Source organism: Pavona decussata, unplaced genomic scaffold (genome assembly GCF_977016875.1).
Source record: "Pavona decussata unplaced genomic scaffold, jaPavDecu1.1 SCAFFOLD_102, whole genome shotgun sequence".
In the NCBI taxonomy this organism is placed as follows: Eukaryota; Metazoa; Cnidaria; class Anthozoa; order Scleractinia; family Agariciidae; genus Pavona; species Pavona decussata.
In genome coordinates, this window is record NW_028145517.1 from 7,363,695 (window position 1) to 7,385,000 (window position 21,306).

The window sequence follows — 21,306 nt, forward strand, 5'->3', positions numbered from 1 at the left end:
AACATGACTCTAAGCGTACTGTACAAGTATGGTTGCATGCAATAAAATTCAATAACATAATTGGAAATCAATTTTAATAATAATAATAATAATAATAATAATAATAATAATATTTTTTTTTTGAAAAGGAATGATAACTTTATTATTTACAAGAATAAAATCTAGTAGATACAATTTGATTCCATTAAAACCTGAGTGATTTCACAGTTTGCTGTCATAAAATTGTAAAATATCAACATGTTATGTTGTATATAAAAGCTAATTTATATGGGTTTGGTTCAGAGGATAAAAGAACAATTTCCATTGATGTAATAATAATAATAATAATAATAATAATAATAATAATAATAATAATGATAATAATTAAAACTGTAAATTTATAGGATTTTATGTCTCATTTCAAAGGAAGCGAAAACATGCCTTAACAAATGTAGTTTAAAGCTCTGATCCACTCTTCAAATCGACGGATCAATTCCTTCTTCTCTAATTGCAGGAATCGATCCGGCTGAATAAGCTTCACTAAACAGAAATTCTTTGGAAATGAAGGCAAAAAAAAATAAATAATAATAATAATAATAATAATTAAAACTGCAAATTTATAGGATTTTATGTCTCATTTCAATGGAAGATCCTCCGATAACATGCCTTAAAAACTGTAGTTTAAAGCTTTGAATTCACTCTACGGATCGAGGGATCGATTCCATTTTCTCTAATTGCAGGAATCGATCCGGCTGGATAAGCTTCACTAAACAAAAGTTATATGGATATGAAGGGAAAAAAAGATAATAATAATAATAATAATAATAATAATAATAATAATAATGATAATGATAATGATAATGATAATGATAATGATAATGATAATGATAATGATAATGATAATGATAATGATAATAATAATAATTAAAACTGTAAAATTATGCGATTTCATGCCTTACTTCAAGGAAGATCCTACGAAAGCATGCCTTAACAACTGTTGTTTAAAGGATGATGCACTCTATAAATTGGCGGATCGATTCCTTCTTCGCTAATTCTGGCTGAATAACCCTCATTAAACAAAAGTTATTGGATTTATTGAACTAAATTTTTTGTGCCCCGCGGCAAATAGCTGCGAATTTTGTTCGTTATTTCTGGCAGCTCGAACGAGAACTCGAAATTGATTTTTCTGGTTGTCTGGTAACGAAATGATTGCAGGAAGTTGTCTTGAAAGCTATTTCCATTCCGGAAATAAATACGGTCACTGGAAACTGTTCTTGTCCCTCCCCCAGTTAGGGCTCAATTAGACTCTGGTACCCAGTGTTGACCGCGTGATGTTTTCATGGGTCAACGCGCGCCGTGGCGGCCATCTTGTTGGCTGCGAAGCTGATGGGTTCGATAGCGGGAATTTTGAAGTGCCTTGGGTTATTTTTGTGGGGCTGCAAGTTTGTGATAAGGTATGTGCGAGTGATTTTTACAGACATATTTGTATGTTGGTTTTTCTTGAGGCATAAAGTCAGAGTGGGATAAGAAAAGTGTGTTATGGAAGAATTCGAGCCGAGTCGAATTGCGCGAAAATCGCTCCTACATTGATTTTTAATAGAATGACTCAAAACTGCACGAGAACGCTTTTTAACCAAACGTTGGAAAGGCAACAATAGTTTATAATGTTTTATTTACTTAATTCATAAATTTGACTTGGTTTTTTCACTCGAATTGCTAGTCTTATGCACCTATCAATGTAAACCCCCCTGGGGCGGGGGGGGGGAGTGCGGTGAAACCCGTCCCCTCAGTGGGAGATTTGATTGAGTACCTTTGACTGCTGAATAAACAGACAAAAGGCACATCTGTAGAAGGAAAAAGTGAAATGTTCAGCTATTCACAACTCTGTATTTGTTTCATTACTACTTCAGATGATTTTAAACCACGTGTGAATCAATTTAGTATTTTTATTCAGCAGTATAAGTTGAAACTGGACTGTTAGGTATTATCCAGTGACCCAGCTAGGTTATGCAGATCATACATCATTTTAAATTCGTTTTCTTTGCTACCTTTACTGGCATGGTGATGTAGATAACACATCATGTTGTCTGACAAGGGATGTACATACCTCTTACTGACCTCGTTTTCTTGGTCCGCACTGTAAGTTATGGACCAAGTTTTTTTCCCGTTGATTTAAATCAACAGAAAAAACGAGGATCTGTAACTTACAGTACGGACCGAGAAAATGAGGTTAGTTAGATATTTATTATAACTCTGAGGTTAACTGGGCACGCGGGAAAGGAAACTTTCAAATTTAGCGGACTGTACAGTGAAATACGGCCTGCAAAATTGACCCCCCCCCTCCCCCGCATACTAACCGAGAGATATAATAAATGTGGGTTAAATTTAAATCAACTTTGTGAGATTCCTATTAAGTCTAGGACACTTTTTATATTAAGAATAGCAATCTGCCATCAGTTATCTATTGTCTATAAAAAAAAAAAAAGCAAGGAGGAAGAATATCATACCGCGTGTACTAACTGAGAGATAATTATAATGAATGCACACTGTAGGTTAAATTTAAATCAAGTTTGTGAGATTCCTATCAAGTCTAGGACACTTTTTATATTAAGAATAGCAATCTGTCATCAGTTATCTATTGTCTATTAAAAAAAAAAAGCAAGGAGGAAGAATATCATACCGCGTGTACTAACTGAGAGATAATTATAATGAATGCACACTGTAGGTTAAATTTAAATCAAGTTTGTGAGATTCCTATTAAGTCTAGGACACTTTTTATATTAAGAATAGCAATCTGTCATCAGTTATCTATTGTCCATAAAAAAAAAAAAAACAAGGAGGAAGAATATCATACCGCGTGTACTAACTGAGAGATAATTATAATGAATGCACACTGTAGGTTAAGGACGGTGCCTACTAATACAGAACTATTTTTGTGCGGTTTATGACTGTGCGGGAAAAGCAGACCTTTGCAAGGACTATTGGAATCCAAAAAGAAAATTGGGGGTAACCACGCATTTTTCAGAGATAATGAAGCAACAATATTTCTAAAAAGCGCCAAAATATAAAGAAATGTATGGCAGTTTTTCCTAAATTGAAGCTTAATTATCTCTGAAAAATGCATGGTTACCCCCAATTTTCTTTTGGGATACCAAGTGCACTTGCTAAGTTCTGCTTTCTCCGCATAGTTTTAAACCGTGCAAAAATATCCCTGTATTAGTGAGCACTACCCATAGGAAACCCGAGTATCTCGAGATGCGCAGAACGTATGCGCAGTAACAATAGTAGGCACCGTCCTTAAATTTAAATCAAGTTTGTGAGATTCCTATCAAGTCTAGGACAGTTTTTATAGTGATCTGTCATCAGTTATCTATCGTCTAAAAGAAAACAAGGAGGAAGAATAATTATTAACAGTATTATGGTTAAAAAATGAATGCTTGACTAGCCAATTTGATTCAAGCCATCCTTATTATTGTTATGATGGACATGACATGTAAATACTTTAGATTCATTTCCAAATTAGTTGAAGGAACCATTGATCAAAAAATGAAATCCAAGATAACTTGGAAAAAGGTTTTACTTGGCCTCTTCCTAGAGGCAACTCACATTGCTTAATTTCTTCCTCAACTTGCTTTTTTAGCACTTTCACATGTCCTTCCAGCGCCCCAATAGCCTTAATGCTCTGTTCTGCTAATTGCCTCTCCAGAGTTTCAATTTTAGTGTGAGAGAAATCAAAGCTTTTTCTAACTATCTATTTTTGTTTTTGAGATTGCTTTGCTTCTTTTTTAAGGTGTTCCATTTCCTGAATACATTATAAAGCCTAGGCCTGATTAGCAGCCGCTGTTCAGGAGATGAGCCCATGCTCACCCCCGAAGAGATGGCTGGACGCATCTGATTTCTATTGCTGGATTGGAAAGCTGGACGTGAGGGAGTGGCGGAAATGGAGCCTACAACTGTATGTAAAACCTTGTCCAGCTTCTTCTCCAATGAACGTGATTGAGTTCGTCATGCTTGCACATGCATGACAAGAACACCCAGCCTTAAATTACTCAGACCCTAGCTTTATTTCTTTTCCTTCTTTTATGTCTGGAGTCATCTTTTGCTAGTTCTTCCAACATTTTCCTGTTTGGGTTCTTTAAAACAAATTACATATTGTGCAATGACGGAGCGTCGAGAAGTAAGTCCATCTTTACCGAGAGCTATGCCCTGTCTGCTAGGTGTTCTGTATGTTGATGAGCCTACAAGGCAAGACAAAATACAAACTAGTAAAAATATACTGGGAATAACCGCGGTACTATACACCAAAACAACTAGTAAGAAATTTACAGAATTATCCAACTCAAGCATTCCTGATTAGTAGCAAAGAAAACTACGAGGAAAACCTGAAGCAACATGAGCATGCATACGTTGAAAAACTGTTTTTTTTTCCCTGTACAAATAACCGCCCAACTGCTACAATTACTAACTGCACAAATATATCACATCATATTTGTACTCATTTTGGGCATTATTTGAACAGCACAAAGTACAGTTGGATAATAAAAGTTGATTTTAATTATTAAACTAGTTTGAAGTAGTGGTGATCATGAAAGGTTGACATCACTTTAAAGCAAGCATTTTAGTTGTGAATAATGGCATGTTCAAATATGTACGGGGGATACCTAAAGTTGAGTGTTTATTGTGGTTATCATTGGTCAAATTGCAAATTTTCCACTGAAATATTCCTGTTTCACAGGTGACCCGGAGTAATTAAGAAAGGCTCATTTTCAAACTGTTGAACCTACATGTATTGGCCACTCTCTCCTTATGGCCCGCTATTAATGTTGTTGTCAAGTTCAAAGTACGGTAGAACCCCAGTAACTTGAACTCTGATAACTCGAATTCCCCCGCTAAGTCGAACTGAGTCTCATTTCCCTTGAATTTGACCCAACTTTTCAGTTATTTTTACTTGGTTAACTCGAACTCGGATAACTCGAAAACCCTGCTAACTTGAACTAAATTTCGTTTCCCTTGATAAAAATTTACCCCGATAACTCGACTTTCTGGTTCTTATAACCCGCCATGGATGCCCATTGAGATATCCCATTAGTTTTTCTTATCATGTAATCTAATTTTGACACTAGAACAAAGACTGGACGACGCAAAAGGGAACACAAATTGAGTGTTTTAAATAAGCTAAGTTACATTCACAGTATTGCATTGTAAAAGAATGCATAATCGTTACAGTTGTTACAAAATGTATTAGTTTCTCGTGAAATAAGTTTAATTTGCACTCTATTGTATACCAAAGTGCTGAAAATCAATAAACTATTAATTATTAACCTAGAAAATTGAATATTTTAATCGACCCCGATAACTCGAAACCCGCTAACTCGAACAGTTTTTTTGGTTCCCTTCAGAGTTCGAGTTACCTGGGTTCTACTGTATTATATATAAGTAGTCTGTATTACATGTAATAGTGATAGACTAATAGTCCATGCAGAACACAATAAGCAGTATGTTAACATTTTACAGAGTATTCTTCAATATCAAAATGATTGCAGTAATCAAGAATAATTAATTAATTGTTTATTGTTTATCCTTGTTGTCTGTTGGTCATTTATAATCAGAAAGTGGTGTGGTTATCTTCATTTTTGGTACCAGCCCTTGCTATAGCCCGCTGCCAGCATCTAATGACAGCCCTACATAATTATTTCCAATTTTTACCCATCCCTTTATTAAAGTTTAATAAAACTCGAATTCATGCATGTGCTTTATAGAGCAACCCTACTTTACTAATATTGTGATTGACGTAATGCACGTAAGTTATACAGTAGTTATTAACTTTTAAGTTATTAAAACAGTAAAATAATTTTTCTCCTTTTTACTTTATATAGGGATCATTAAGATCATAGAGATATTATATTGCTGCTGCTTTGTACCTCATGACATGTGGAGCGATCACTTTCTCTGAACATGACTACAATCTGATCAGTGAAGGAGGGCTGTCATTAGATCTCCAAGACAGACAGGTACAATAATTATTGGTTGCTGGTGTGTCAAACAAAATACCTCTTTCCAAGATGAACTTTATTCTCAGACCAGTAATTAAGCAATGCATTCCCTTTTCCAGAACACCTTAACAGCCATTTTTTTGGCATCACAGACCTAAATAGTGGAGTCCTCACACAAAAACTGAAGTTTGCAAACTCTTATCAATTGGCCTTACAAATAGGTTGATGCAAATATTGTCTGGTTTTAATGCCATCACCCTTTTCAAGGAGAATCAAGTTGGAAAAAGTAGTTTTTATTTAAGCTAGGTGTGAGCATTTTGTTTTACTTCTGTTAGTTAATTACTTTAAATCCAAAGATTTGTGGTCAAACATGGATTTAAGAAGCAGTTGGAGGTTTTCTCGTGGTTTTTGGGATTTTGGAGTTTGCCATTGAGTTTGCCACCTTCAGTATGTGTCAAGGCACCATTTGATAGAGTATAGTCAGAGCTATTTCAATTAAGGTTGTCACATCAAAGCCTCCGGCTTATGTGACCATGCAGACCGAAAGGGTAGTGTGGCTAATTGCAAGTTCATTTTAGTTCAAAAGGAACTATTGGTATCCTGCCCACTATCATGTTCGACATTTTCTCAACTTGCGTCCATATGACTTTCTATAGTACAACAGTCAAGGTGATGCTGATTTTTGCAATTTTTAAAATTTTTCATGAACTAGGATCCCATATTATTTTGATGTCTTGTCACAAATTGCACTGTAGATGTGAATCTGCTACCTGATAACATTAGGACAGTGCTTACTTTTTGTACTGTGCGTATGTTCTGTGCATCTTGGGATACTCTGGTTTCCTATGGGTGGTGCCTACTAATTACAGAGTTATTTTTGCATGGTCTAAAACTATGTGGAGAAAGCAGAACTTAGCAAGTGCTCTTGGTATGCAAAAAGAAAAGTTGGGGTAACCATACATTTTTCAGAGATAATAAAGTTTCAATTTGCAAAAACATACCATACATTCCTTTGTATTTTACTGTTTGTTGGAATAATTGTTGCTAAAATAATTATCTCTAAAAAAAGGCATGGTTACCCCCAAAAATCTTTTTGGATTTCAATAGCCCTTGCTAAGATCTGCTTTCCCTGCATTGTCATTAACCACACAAAAAATAATACTTCAGTATTAGTAGACACCGTACTTAAAATTGAATGGCTGTATCTAGGGTGTATGTCATAAACACTCCAGCATCTACAGCTGTATTTTAATTTTTTTTAGTATAGTAAACTACAGGTGTACCTTTACATGTAGGTTAGTCCAGAAATGCATGCAACTCAACAGTGCACACAACAATGAATATTGCACACGTCAGGCTCAAGGGTTTCATTTAATGAAAAGTTAAGATCTGACAAAGTTTAATAATAGAGTGGATGAAAGTTGAGATCTGTTTGACAACATGGTGCATTTGACTAAATGTTGCCAAAAATACAATGCATTTTGTTAGATCATCCCAAAAGATCTGACTAGAGAGAAGGACTGACTAGAAGAGTTTTACGTGAACGATGCAAATTCAATCAAAGTTAAATGACACTGGAAAACCAGGGATCGGGGATCAAGCATTGGGTTAAACTGTCTCCCCTAAATTACATTAACATTGATCCAAAAGTTTATCTTGCCAAGTCCCTTGCAAAGACCCTCAAAAGTACAAGGAATGGCATTTTTCCTTCCAAGACCTGTCTTGCATGTAAATATTTTTGGCTTGTGATTTTCACTGTTAGATTTCTTAGCACATTGCCAAAATCTTCCCAGTGATTCAGCTTGGCAAAAATGTGCATAAGATCAATGTAAGAGAACTTCAAAAGAGACAAACTTTATGAAAGTATTTTCAAATGCACTAAAAATAACTAGTATGTTACCAGTGAGGGTAAAAGTTACCCAGTCTTAACCAATCAGAGCGTCACATTTCTAAAAGCCATCACAAGTGAGTAATAATTACCGACTAGAGTAAACTTTACCACCAAAATACAAGATGTTCTAGAAATGGCTTTTAGTTCTTACTGGAATCGATAGTATTAGCATGAAAATTAGGCCAAAAACCATAGTCTATATAGTATTGCAACAAAAATTAGAACAAACATCATAGTGTACAGTATTAGTGGGAAAATTAGGCCAAAATCCATAGCCCATAGTATTAGCAGGAAAATGAGGCCAAAAATCAAAGTGTATTATAGTATTAGGCCAAAATCCATTGTCTATAGTATTAGGATGAAAATTACACCAAAAACACTATTTTCTGGTACATTTCTTTGCAGTCACTGCATGACTAGGACGTGAAATTTCCTGATTGAACGTTTATGGAGGACGTAAACACACGATAAATTTTTCTTTCTCTTTCCAAACTTGGGTGTGATCTCCAAGAATTCAACTCCAGGAAATTTCACGTATATTTTACACTATTAAAGCGAATTGGTATAATCGTGACGGCGTTTGAAAAAACGCAAATTTATTTTAGTAGTGATGTTTTCGCTGCCGTCACCATTGTCGTTGCTAAAGCTCCCTATAATTGCGGTCGGGCTTCAGTCGGGAAGGGCAGAATCTCAAGGCATCGCTGAGTCAGTGTACCCCATAGTATAACTTAATTTCGTAAACGTGAAATGACCAATGGCCAAGATCATACTCTATAGTATTAGGATGAAACTTAAGCCAAGCACCAGAGTGTATAGCATAAGGATGAAAATTAGACAAAAATCTATAGTCTACATGTATACTATTAGTATGAAAATTAGGCTAAAAATCAGAGTGTATAGTATAAGGTCAAAATCCATTGTCTATAGTATTGGGATGAAAATTAGTCCAAAAATTAAAGTGTATAGTATTAGGATGAAAATAAGACAAAAAATTAATGTGTATAGTATTAGGATGAAAATTAGACAAAAAAATCTATAGTCAATAGAATTAGATGAAAAATAGACCCAAAACCATAGTCTATAGTATTAGGATTAAACTTAGGCCAAAAACCATAGTGTATAGTATTAGTATGAAAATTAGACAAAAATCTATACTCTATGGTATTAGTATGAAAATTAGGCCAAAATTCAGAGTGTATACTATTAGGATGAAAATTAGGCCAAAACCCATAGTCTATAGTATTAGGGTGAAAACTAGGCCAAAACCCATAGTGAATAGTATTAGGATGAAAATTAGTACATGTAATCTCATATTTTTGTATTTTCAGTCGCGCAGCGACGAGGGCAATTTGCAAAAAATTTGAAAATACAAGAGAAAATTAATCCTTAATTCTACGAGGACTCATTTTGATTATGTGTTTATGACATAGAGGGCAAAATTTTCTGAAAACTATCCAGGCACTTCGTAAAACAGAAGCAGCCCTATAAAACACTCAACCATAAGCAAAACAAACAAACAATTCACCTGTTTCTTAGCATACAAAACAGACAAAAATGAGAAAAGTTGATTGTTATATACATTTTATTAAGAGAAAATAAAAGTTGAATTCATAAGCATACTAACAACAATTGAACCAAATCTTAGGCATTTTAAATAATCATTTTTGCTTCACCTGCGCAGTGAAGTTTTCTACCACTTGAAAATCACACGATTACAGATCAATAAAAATAGCAAACTGTGGGTCCAAAGAAGGAACTTGCAGAGTAATTTCTTTCACTGAATTAGACCTGCTCCTTCTTCCCATCAGAAGGGCACTGCGTTATTATTGTTCGGTTATCGTTCATTGAAAGAAGCCGTAGCGAGGTGAAAGCACTTAGTGGCAGCCATGAATGATTTCAGTTTTTCAACCAAACAAATCCGATCAAGTTTTTAGCTTTTGACACAAATAATCTCTTGCTGTTTCTTGTAAGAAACGAAAGCACACCTTTAGGAATTTGCTCTGTAGCTGTAGCACTTGATATCCAAGTATTTTTGGCGGAAGCAATCCGGCTTAAAAAGTGAAACTCCAACTTGAACTTGAAAGAAGTTGTTGTCGTGGCACAAAATGAGAAGCAAACAAAACGTAGAAATGGCATGCTCACCCAATCAGGAGCAAGTGTTTTCACAACTCCACCAATCAGGAGTGAGTAATTTTGCCCTCGGTGAAAGGAAAATTAAGAAAAAATGCCCTCTGTTTCGAACAATCAGCTTCAGTAATTTTGCCCTCTATGTTATAAGGCGCGTAATCAGAGCGTGTAGTATTTGGATGAAAATTAGGCAAAAAGCTATAGTCTATAGTATAAGTTTGAAAATTAGGCCGAAGTTCAGTGTGTATAGCATTAGGATGAAAATTAGGGCAGAAACCATAGTCTATAGTATTACGATGAAAATTAGACCAAAATTCAGTCTAGTATTACAACAAAACTTATGCCAAAAACCATAGTCTATACTATTAGGATGAAAACTAGGCCAAAATTCATAGTCTATAGTATTACAATGAAAATTACACCAAAAACCATAGTCTGAAGAATTAGGATGAAAATTAGGCCACAATTCATAGTCTATAGTATTATTATGAAAATCATGCCAAAAACCATTGTTTATAGTATTAGGATGAAAATTAGACCCACAACCATTGTCTGTATGTAGAATTAGGATGAGAATTAGGCTAAAATCCATGGTCTATAGTATTACGATGAAAATTAGACCAACAATTAGTGTGTATAGTATAAGGATGGAAATTAGGCTGAAATCCATAGCGTATAGTATTAGGATGAAAATTAGGCCAAAATTCACAGTCTGTTTATAGTATTACGATGACAATTAAGTATAAGGATGAAAATTAGGCCAAAAATCAGAATGCATAGTATAAGGATGAAAATTAGGCCAACAATTAGAGTGAATAGTGTTAGGATGAAAATTAGACAAAAATCTATAGTGTATAGTATAAGTATGAAACATCAGAATGTATAATTTTACAATGACATTGTGGCCAAAAAACAGAGTGTATAGTTTAAGCAGGATGAAAATTAGGCCAAACGTTAGAGTGCATAGTATTAGGATGAAAGTTAGACCAAAAGCTATAGTTAATAGAATTAAAATGAAAAGGAGATCCCAAACCATACTCTATAGTGTTAGGATGAAAGTTAGGCCACAAATGAGAGTGTATAGTATTAGGATGAAAATTATACAAAAATCTATAGTTGATAGCATTAGTACGAGAACTACTATAATTAAAAATCAATAGTCTGTACTTTTACGATGAAAATAAGGCCAAAATCCATCATCTTTATAGTATTAGGATGAAAATTAGGCCAAAATCCATAGTCTATAGTATTACGATGAAAATTAGACCAAAAATCAGAGTGTATAGTATAAGGATGGACATTAGGCCAAAATCCATAGCATATAGTATTAGGATGAAAATTAGGACAAACTTCGTAGTCTATAGTATAAGGATGAAAACTAGACCAAAATCAGAGTGTATAGTATTAGGATGAAAATTAGGCCAAAATCCATAGTCTATAGTATTACGATGAAAATTAGACCAAAAATCAGAGTGTATAGTGTAAGGATGGAAATTAGGCCAAAATCCATAGTCTATACTATGTTGCGAACTAAATAACAGCAGAATACAGTTTATGAAGTACAATCCATATGAAAATTAGCCATGTGGAATTTTTCGTGTTGAGCCAATGACGTCACTTCCTGTAATTTGAGCCTTAACTTCCGGAACAAGGCCAAGTAACGGCGGCCGTGAAATGTCGAATAAAAAGCTAAAAAAATACTTCCAATCGCTGTAAAGGATTGAAATTTGTAACATGAGTAAGAAGGTCATATTTTACACGAAAATGCAAAAAGATGAAAAATGAAATTTTCGTCCCAGGGGCACTTTAAGGGTCGAAACATTGCGTACAATGTTTTCATTTCTAACCCTTCAATTGTATCCATCTTTATAACAATGGGCAGAAATAATTCTCGTTGCAGACTGAAGTTCATATTTATTGTTCGCTCTAAGGGTTTCTTGTATGTTGCTGTAAATTATGCCTGAGGATGAAGGGCTTGGAGAAACAGGGATATGTGACCTTGCCTACTAATCCAAATTGCTTCAAATAATCTCCATTTTGACCTGCAGTCCTAAATTCGAGGAATTGGCTTCTGTCTTCTTTAACTTAACCAAAGAAATTATTTATAAATTCTTCTCTGGTGAAAACGGCTGTTTTGGAAAAATTCCGATTTCAAGGTCAAATTGTCCCATATGCTTCTTCCATCAAACCCTTTAGTTGTTAATATTTACAAGCCTAAAATGGTGACCATTTTAGAAAGTAACCTGTTGTCAACTTCTAGTTGAATTCTGTATTTCCAGGGTATAGTTATGGAGTGTGATTCCTCTCAAAATTCAATTTTCAATTTCCTTTGTTGGAGTAGTGAATGTTACGTTAGAATAAATTTTGTTTTGCCAAATTATGTTCGCAACAGTTATCAAGTTCAAACTTTGTGACAAAATTAATTTTGTGGCAAGGAATGTTTTAAACTCCTTGCATCATTAAATTTGTTTGACCACAAAATTTGACATTAGCTTAGACTCGCTGCAACAGAAAATCAATTTTGCCACAAAATTTGTTCTAACATAACATCCACAACTCCAACACAAAATCTGAAAGTTTTGACTGGAATCACGTTCTTTATAAAGTAACTTAAGTTTTCCCTTTTTAACGTGTAATTGTATTATATTGTGCTGTTAATAAAAAACATTGAATTCAATGTGGTGAGGTTTTTTGGTTGAGGGTCTTACATTTTGATTTTTCTTATGAGTACTCAAAGGCAGATGGAATATATTAAAGAAAATAAGATGCATATGACGCCAATCATCAATTATGCATGAACGATGACGTCACATCGCATTTAAATACATGAATATTCATTGGCATAAGACTTAGATTCAGATTCAGGATCGTTTCTGATTATCATAGACTTAGATTCAGATCCAGTATCAGTATCGGAATCAAGTTTGAAAATGATTCTGAATCTGAGTCTAATGCCGGTGAATATTCATACATGCAAGTCAGATATCATGTATAATTGAGGATTTGATGTCATTTATGAATTTCAATTTATTCTGACATCACGCATATTGAATGTTATTGAAATTTAAATTATTCCAGAACCCACATTATAACAGTAGCCAACACCAGTTCAAAACATTTTTTGTCGTTTTTATTGTTATTTTTCGTTGTATACATAGTACCTTCTGATTTTTCATTTTGTGAAGTCAACAAGTTGGATGCTGATTATTTTAAAAACAAAATACAAATTAATAATGTGACATTTTTAAATATTACATTACACTAAAGACAAGTTCAGGAACAAATTCACTACACTAAAAATAAGCAAAATTATTAAATTTCATAGAGATCTAGTCCTATAATATACCAAAGTCCAAATTTTTCAATGAAATGTATGGCTGTTACCTAGACAATAAATTTCTTTGTAAAAAAAAATTGCTTCTGTTTTTCTATTCTTTCCTTGAGTTTCAATCACATCGGTGTGAAACTTTACATTTTGCAAAATTCGGCAAATTCGAATCTGAACTTGTCATATGCTAACGGCAAAATTACAATGAAAGTTATCAGATTTAAGTGAGATGTCAAAAATTAACTTAAAAAAACTTAGCTAGTAACAAGGCATGAAAGGTAAAACATCACAATCTGGTAAACAGTAGTCTAAGCAGATTCCATGAATGTCACATTCATACAGTAATTTGGCAAAAGAGATTCAACTGCTGACGTTTCAATCAGCCCTTCGTCAGAGCAATTTACTCAGCACTTGAACCTCTTTACAGTGGCCAAAGTACCATAAGCTATCCACTCTGTTCATGAAACCAACCATTTGTTTCTACTCTCACCACCCCCCCCCCCCCCCCGATCGAACACCACAGTTTGTAAAGAAACCAAAGCCACTGTCACATGTTGAAACTTTTAGCTCAAAGTTGTGTGCAACGGTGCTGTGAAACAAGTTTCAGCAAACGTTGCACCATGTAAAATGGTTGGTTTCATGAAACTTTTTCAAACTTCCGTTGCGAGACAAGTTTCACGAAAAGTAGAATGGCTTTCTACTTCTGCAACCGCTCGCAACGGTCACAGAGGTTAAAAAACAAGAGTTTCACCATGTAACACCGCTTCATGAAATTTGTTTTGCTGCACCATTGCACACAAGTTTCAGCTAAAAGTTTCAACGTGTAATGGCCGCTCAACCCTTTTATCTGTAAGCAGATTTACACTAGTTTTCACGTTACACATCTGTGGCCAAATTTCAGCTACCTCCCCTGCTCACTTTCACCCAACAGAGACGTCATTGACTGATGTCATCATGGATAAATGATAATTTGTGATTTACCACTCACACTGTTTTCACTGCAAAAAAATTTGGATGCAACTTTTCCTTAGTGATGGTGACAGTTTTATTTCCATCAGGAAAGCCAACCATCACATGGTTTCTAAAATTTGATTACTTTTCATGTATCTCAATACATGTATTCAATGAAAGCAAAACCAAATCTAGGCCTGAAGACATGAGCAATGCAAATACTGGCAAGCAACAGCATAATTCAAAATCACTTCCTCATTTTTGGTGAGTGATCTTCCAAATAGCATTAGTGCCTAATATTTAAATGTCTTTCTCCAGAATAGATTTAAGTGACCAGACAAGGCAGCTGAAATTCTTACTCACATTTTAAAGATACAAATGCTATAGAAATAGGGGGGGGGGGGGGGGGGGTGCTGAGCTTTTGCACATCAAAGAATTCATTGGAGTCCAAATCGTGGTAAATTATAATACTATACACTTGTTTTTGGCCTAATTTTCATCCTAATAGTATACACTAGTTTTTGGCAAAATTTCCAATTAAATATTGTACATTCTAGTTTTGGCCTAATTTTCACACTACATGTAATATTATACACTCTACTTTTCGCCCTAATTTTCACCCTAATGCTATACACTCTGGTGTTTGGCCAAGGTTTCATCCCAATACTCTGGTTTTCGCCTAATTTTTAGTATAAATCTATACACTCTAGCTTTCAGCATAATTTCCATCCTAGTACTATACACTATGGTTTTTGGCTAAATTTACATTCTAATAGTATACACTCTACTCCTCGGCGTAATTCTCATCCTAATACTATACACTTTTAATGCCTAATGTCCATCCTAATACTATAAACTCCAGTTATCAGCAAAATTTTCATCCTAATACTATGCACTCTATTTTTACGTCTTATTTTCATCCTAATACCATACACGCTACTTTTCGGCCCAACTTTCGCCCTAATACTACACACTGAGTTTTTAGCATAGTTTTCATCCTAATACTACACACTATGGATTTTGACCCGATTTTCATCCTAATACTATAGACTATGGATTTTGGCCTAATTTTAATCCTAATATTATAGACTATGATTTTTAGTCTAATTTTCATCCTAATACCATACACTCAGATTTCTGGCCCTGATTTTCATCCTAATACTATACACTGGATTTTGCTCCAATTTTCATTTTAATACTATAGACTATGGCTTCTGATCGAATTTTCGTCCTTATACTATACACTCTGATTTTTAACCCAATTTTCATCCTAATATTATAGACTATGGTTTTTGGACCAATTTTCAACCTAATACTATACACTATGGATTTCAGTCTAATGTTCCTCCTAATACTATAGACTATGGATTTTGGCCTAATTTTCATCCTAATACCATAGACTATGGATTTTGACCCAACTTTTATCCTAATATTATACACTTTTTTTTACCAAATTTTCATCCTCAAACTATAGACTATGGTTTTGGGCCAAATTTTCATCCTAATACTATACACTATGGATTTTGGTCTCATTTTCATGCTAATACTATAGGCTATGGCTTCTGATCTAATTTTCGACCTTATACTATACACTCTGATTTTTTAACCCAATTTTCATCCTAATATTAGACTATGGTTTTGGCCCAATTTTCAACCTAAAACTAAACACTATGGATTTTGGACTAATTTTCATCCTAATACTATAGAGTATGGATTTTGACCTAATTTTTTCCCATATACTATACACTGGATTTTGTGCTAATTTTCATCCTAATATTATAGACTATGGATTTTGGCCTAATTTTCATCCTAATACTATAGACGATGGATTTTGGCCTAATTTTCATCCTAATACTATAGACTATGGATTTTGGCCTAATTTTCATCCTAATACTATAGACTATGGTTTCTGATCTAATTTTCGTCCTTATACTATGCACTCTGATTTTTTTAACCCAATTTTCATCCTAATATTATAGACTATGGTTTTTGGCCTAGTTTTTAACCTAATACTATACACTATGGATTTTGATCTAATTTTCATCCTAATACTATAGGCTATGGATTTTGGCCTAATTTTCATCCTAATACTAATATCAACTATGGATTTTGGCCTCCCTTTCATCCTAATACTATAGACTAGGGATTTTGGCCTAATTTTTTACCCTAATACCATAGACTATAGATTTTGGTCTAATTTTCATCCTCATAGTATACACTATGGATTTTTGCCCAATTTCCATCTTAATACTATAGACAATGGATTTTGGTCTAATTTTCATCCTAATACTATAGACTATGGATTTACTATATCCTCTGATTGTTGGCCTAATTTTCATCCTAATAGTACGGAGTAAATATGGTTTCTGGCCAAATTTTTCGTCCTAATACTATACACTATGGATTTTGGTCTAATGTTCATCCTAATACTATAGACCATGGTTGTTTGCTTAATTTTCATCTTAATACTATAGACAATGGATTTTGGTCTAATTTTCATCCAAATACTATAGACTATGGATTTTGGTATTATTCTCATCTTAATTCTATAGACTATGGATTTTGGTCTAATTTTCAGGGTAATAGTAGACAATATGGCTTTTGGCCTCATTTTCATCCTGATGCTATACACTCTGATTTGTGGCCTAATTTTCATCATAATATCATGGGTGACAAATTTATCCTTAATTTTTCAGCATTAATTTATAATTTCACTTGTAAAATTACAAAATTGCTATGGCAACGTTTCCTATACAGTGCCAAGATGGCGTCCAGGTTTAAAGATGTTATGGATGAAAAATTTTAAGGCATTAAAAGACGCTGCAGAAAACCTAAATACGTGAAAGAGCACAATTAACTGGGTGAAGGTTTTTGAGAACTGGTGTGATGAAAATGGCCTTGAGAAAAACCCTGAGATGCTTCTTCCTGAGCAGTTGGATAAAGTACTGGAGCGGTTTTTTGCCTGCGTGTGTAAACAAGATGGAACCGACCACGATTGTGAGCGTAATTTGTCAACCATGATATTAAAAGGTAATCAAATGGTAATTTACTCGTGAAATTAGGAAATAATTTCACTTGCTTTTTGTCACAATTCTAATAATTATTAGAATTTTGACAAAATGCGTGTGAAATTATTTCCTAATGTCACTCATCACCATTATTTTGTTTACATACACTAATACTTCCCTAATTTTCATCCTAATACTACTGTATACACTCTGATTTTTGGCCTAATTTTCATCCTTATACTATAGACTATGGATTTTGGCCTAATTTTCATCCTAATACTACTGTATACACTCTGATTTTTGGCCTAATTTTCATCCTTATACTATAGACTATGGATTTTGGCCTAATTTTCATCCTAATACTATACACTCTGATTTTTGGCCAAATTTTCATCCTTATACTGTAGACTATGGATTTTGGCCTAATTTTCATCCTAATACTGTACACTCTGGTGAGTACATTCTAGCATATCACACTAGAAGTCGGGTTTTTTTTGTAATAAATTATTGATACAACCACAAGAATCAGCAACAATAAATGCAAAAACCCAGCAATTTTGAATGATAACTTCAAGAACAGCTTACTTCATGGTGGTCATGATATGGTAACTTTCAACTTATACCTTAGCTTTCCACACTTAATCACCACAATCAAGGTAAAACGTTTGATACAGAGATTTCAATTGAAGGGCCTGCTCAAAAATGTGGCAATCTGGTCATGAAATGTAAGTTGTTCCAAAGACGTTCTAGTTTGGCATAAAGACTGATTTTCATGAAAGACTTATAGTTTCATCACAAGTTTTTAAGTTATTATGCTTACTTTCCATTGCTTCCACTAATCCAATTAGATGTAGCTATAAGATCAGGAAAAAGCCACACTAGTTATTCAAATTTAAGCCTTGAGATAACAAAATTGTCACTGAGCTACATGTATGTTTCTTATCAGATAGTGACTATGTTAAAGAAAAGTACTCAAACTTGGCCCAATTTGGAATTCATGGCCACATGACCACTTAGCATCATTCTTGAGCAAGCCCTTAAACTGAAAGACATGGTGCATAAAGAGCTTATGCCTACTCGTCAACTTAAGTTAACTAAAAAGACAATGAAGGTTAACTTTTCTTTTGCTGGTTATAGTCATTATTCTCAAAATCTCATTCACTCATTATGGTCTCTCAATTCCCAATTTTTATTTCCCATTCCTGTATCTGACAGATACCGCAAAAGATGATTTAACCCTTTAGGCCCCAATAGTGATGAGTATCTATTTTCCCCTTATAAAGTCACTCACTGATCAAACTTGTAAATTAGTGACGAGAACAAAGCAAATGAACACCAAAGATGAAAGGTAATGATGTTTCAACAAATTCTCCCCACTAGTATCATAAGGAATTATGGAGAGCAATGAGAAGAGCAAGAAATAACTGAAATCTGGGAAATGGGTTTTTGGGACAAGGGCTACACCAATGTTGTCTGTGCATGTACTACTTACTGTACATGCAGTTCTAACTGTGTTTTGTTTCTGTTTCTTCTTCTTTTCTACAGTGTAAACACTGTAATAAATGTAATCCAAATAAACATTTAATAGCCATAATACTTATTTGTGCATGTGCCTTATTTGATTCATAACTTGCGCATCAAAGTCCTTTTATTTTCACTAACTCATTAATGTTTTCATAAAGATTCTTCACTAGGTTTGGTTCATAAGTTTTCCTTTGGTATTGAAAAGAAACTATAGAGGTCTGACTGCTTTCAAACAACACTGCATACTTTGAAATTTGATCTTGGCAGATGCAACATCGTGCCAATTGGCAAGAACTCTAAAGCCGCTGTTACACATTGAAACTTTTAGCTGAAACTTATGGGCAACAACAAACGAGACCAGTTTCACAGTGAAACTCTTCTTTTTTTCACCACTGCAACCGTTGCAAGCAGTTGCAGAAGTAGAAAGCGATTCTACTTTTCATGAAACTTGTCTCGCAACGGAAGTTCAAGAAGGTTTCATGAAACCACTAACCGACCATCTTACATGGTGCAACGCCTGCTGAAACTTCTTTTGCAGCACTGTTGCACACAAGTTTCAGCTAAAAGTTTCAACGTGTAACGGCGGCTTAACACAGTAATTTACAAAAATTATTTTGATGTAGACCAGGTACAGTGTAACAAAGAATCACTGAATCAGGTCAAGCCAGTTTGAGAACTAAAATAAATGTCTTTTAAAATAGCAAAGGTGTAGTTATGTAAATTAAGGAATTTTTGCAGATGTCTATATGAAGACAGGCACAACTATGCCTGTCTTCATACAAACGTGTCTAAAATTTTCATACTTAACAAAACTATATGTAAATTCTGATCATCTATGTAGGTGAGTGCTAGTCCTGAAAAGGTCACTGTTTTACGTTTCCATTGATTGGTGCGTTTTCATCCGTCTTTTGTAAGTCAAAAGTCCGCTGGTCTATTGTTAGTGAAATTGTTAGTATTGTTTGTCTGTTTTGTTGATGTTATCAATGAGTGGTTCGTAGTTGTAGGCAGCGGTTGACCATATCTTCTCTATTTTAAAAAACAAGGATCTTAAACTTGGCAAACATACTCCTCAAATGCATAATAACTGTCACAATCCAGTTGAGACAAAAATGATCCAGCACTTGCTGAGCCTGCAAAAAATTTTACTCAGTCAGAGCTGTTGTTAGCAGCCAGCAGATATTTTTATCACTTGGGATTTTTGTTTTGTTTTGCCGTAATTGTTAAATTAGTGTATGATTTCCATTAATTTTTTTCTCAAATAAAGAACACTGAAATTATACACTGATTAAAAGATAAAAGAAAGGAATTATTCCTAGTTTAAAAATAATATGATCGAAGAGAAAAGGAAAAGGAAATCCCAGTTTAAGAACAAAAGAAGTAAACCCACAGGTAAAAAGCGACGAACCCTTTCCCCATTTTGTCTTTAATTCATACAACAGTCATGTTTCAGTCAATATAAGCAACAAATAATCTCTATTTGAACTGGCTTAGAAATCAATTTTACTACTTTTATCTTCAATCTTGTCAGAATTCAAAATAATTTAAACAGATTTTTTGTTACCAAAACACAATATTTTAGCAGACTCTTTTGAAGGCATAGGTCACGTGTTACTGGTAACAACATGACTGTAAACATTCCATTCAAGAATTCAAGCAGATCAATTTGTAATTGGGAATACTGAGAATGCTCAGTGAAACAGAAAAGGACAATTGAAGTTAAGTTTTCATAAATTTTCACATTGGGTGCCCTTAATAATATTGAAATACAGTCACACCACAGATATGAGTTTATTAGCTTCAGAAAGGTTGGCAAGATTTAAACAGAGACTAGTTTTGTTTGTTGTCAACCAGTTTTTTTATCATTCACATGAACCAATTTGTATTATTAATTACACAATACAGTATACATCAGAAGTGCTCAAAGTTTAGTTTGTTGTGTGAAGGCAATGTAATTTAGGTGTGTGTTGCCCAAATGTATGATATGCTCTCAACCCTTTAATCCCTGATATCAAAGAATAACAACTCGTCACCTAGCTATCTGTCAGACAATTTTTTTTTACTCAGTCTACTATCAACGATAGACAGCCAAGATACAGGGACACTCTTAATATTCCATCTTGTAGAATTGCTGCTGGCCAGCATGCCTTTTACTATCGTGGTGTAAAAATATGGAACAGGCCCTCAGTATGGATTTCAAGCAAATAACAGATGCTAATATTTTGAAGAAACTTTTGATAAAGGAATTGATTAGCATGTGATGTCAAAATTGTCATATAAAATTAATAGGTTTCTTCTTCTTTAATTTGTAATTATTTTATATTGATGCTGAAAAAGCCTTTCAGGGACGCTCAGTAAAGTGTATTGTATGTATGTACAGTGTATGTATGTTTGTATGTATGTATGTTTTCCTACCTTGTCCCCATACTTTTCTTATAAAAATAGTAGGGAGAAGTTATTAAAATATAAAGAAAATTCACCTTGGGTGACATGATCATGTACTTAATT

General features: G+C 34.1%; 2 long non-coding RNA genes across 7 annotated transcripts in view; one reads left to right on the forward strand and one right to left on the reverse strand.

Annotated features, from left to right (window-relative positions):
* Positions 1-1,325: 1,325 nt before the first annotated feature.
* The window catches only part of LOC146472013 (uncharacterized), a 22,984-nt gene continuing 3,003 nt past the window's right edge, over positions 1,326-21,306 (forward strand). The window contains exons 1-4 of one of the 5 annotated variants that reach the window (XR_014866748.1): positions 1,326-1,433; positions 3,770-3,934; positions 5,856-5,990; positions 6,194-6,333. This is a non-coding gene — a long non-coding RNA (uncharacterized LOC146472013). Of the gene's footprint in view, positions 1,434-1,936; positions 1,984-2,123; positions 2,209-3,769; positions 3,935-5,855; positions 5,991-6,193; positions 6,334-21,306 lie in introns of those variants that run through there. The other 4 variants (XR_014866746.1, XR_014866745.1, XR_014866744.1 and 1 more) reach the window with 4 other exon arrangements.
* Positions 12,884-21,306, reverse strand: part of LOC146472014 (uncharacterized) — a 13,448-nt gene continuing 5,025 nt past the window's right edge. The window contains exons 3-4 of one of the 2 annotated variants that reach the window (XR_014866750.1): positions 16,210-19,931; positions 12,884-15,861 (exon numbers count right to left, since the gene is read on the reverse strand). This is a non-coding gene — a long non-coding RNA (uncharacterized LOC146472014). Of the gene's footprint in view, positions 15,862-15,961; positions 19,932-21,306 lie in introns of those variants that run through there. The other variant, XR_014866749.1, reaches the window with a different exon arrangement.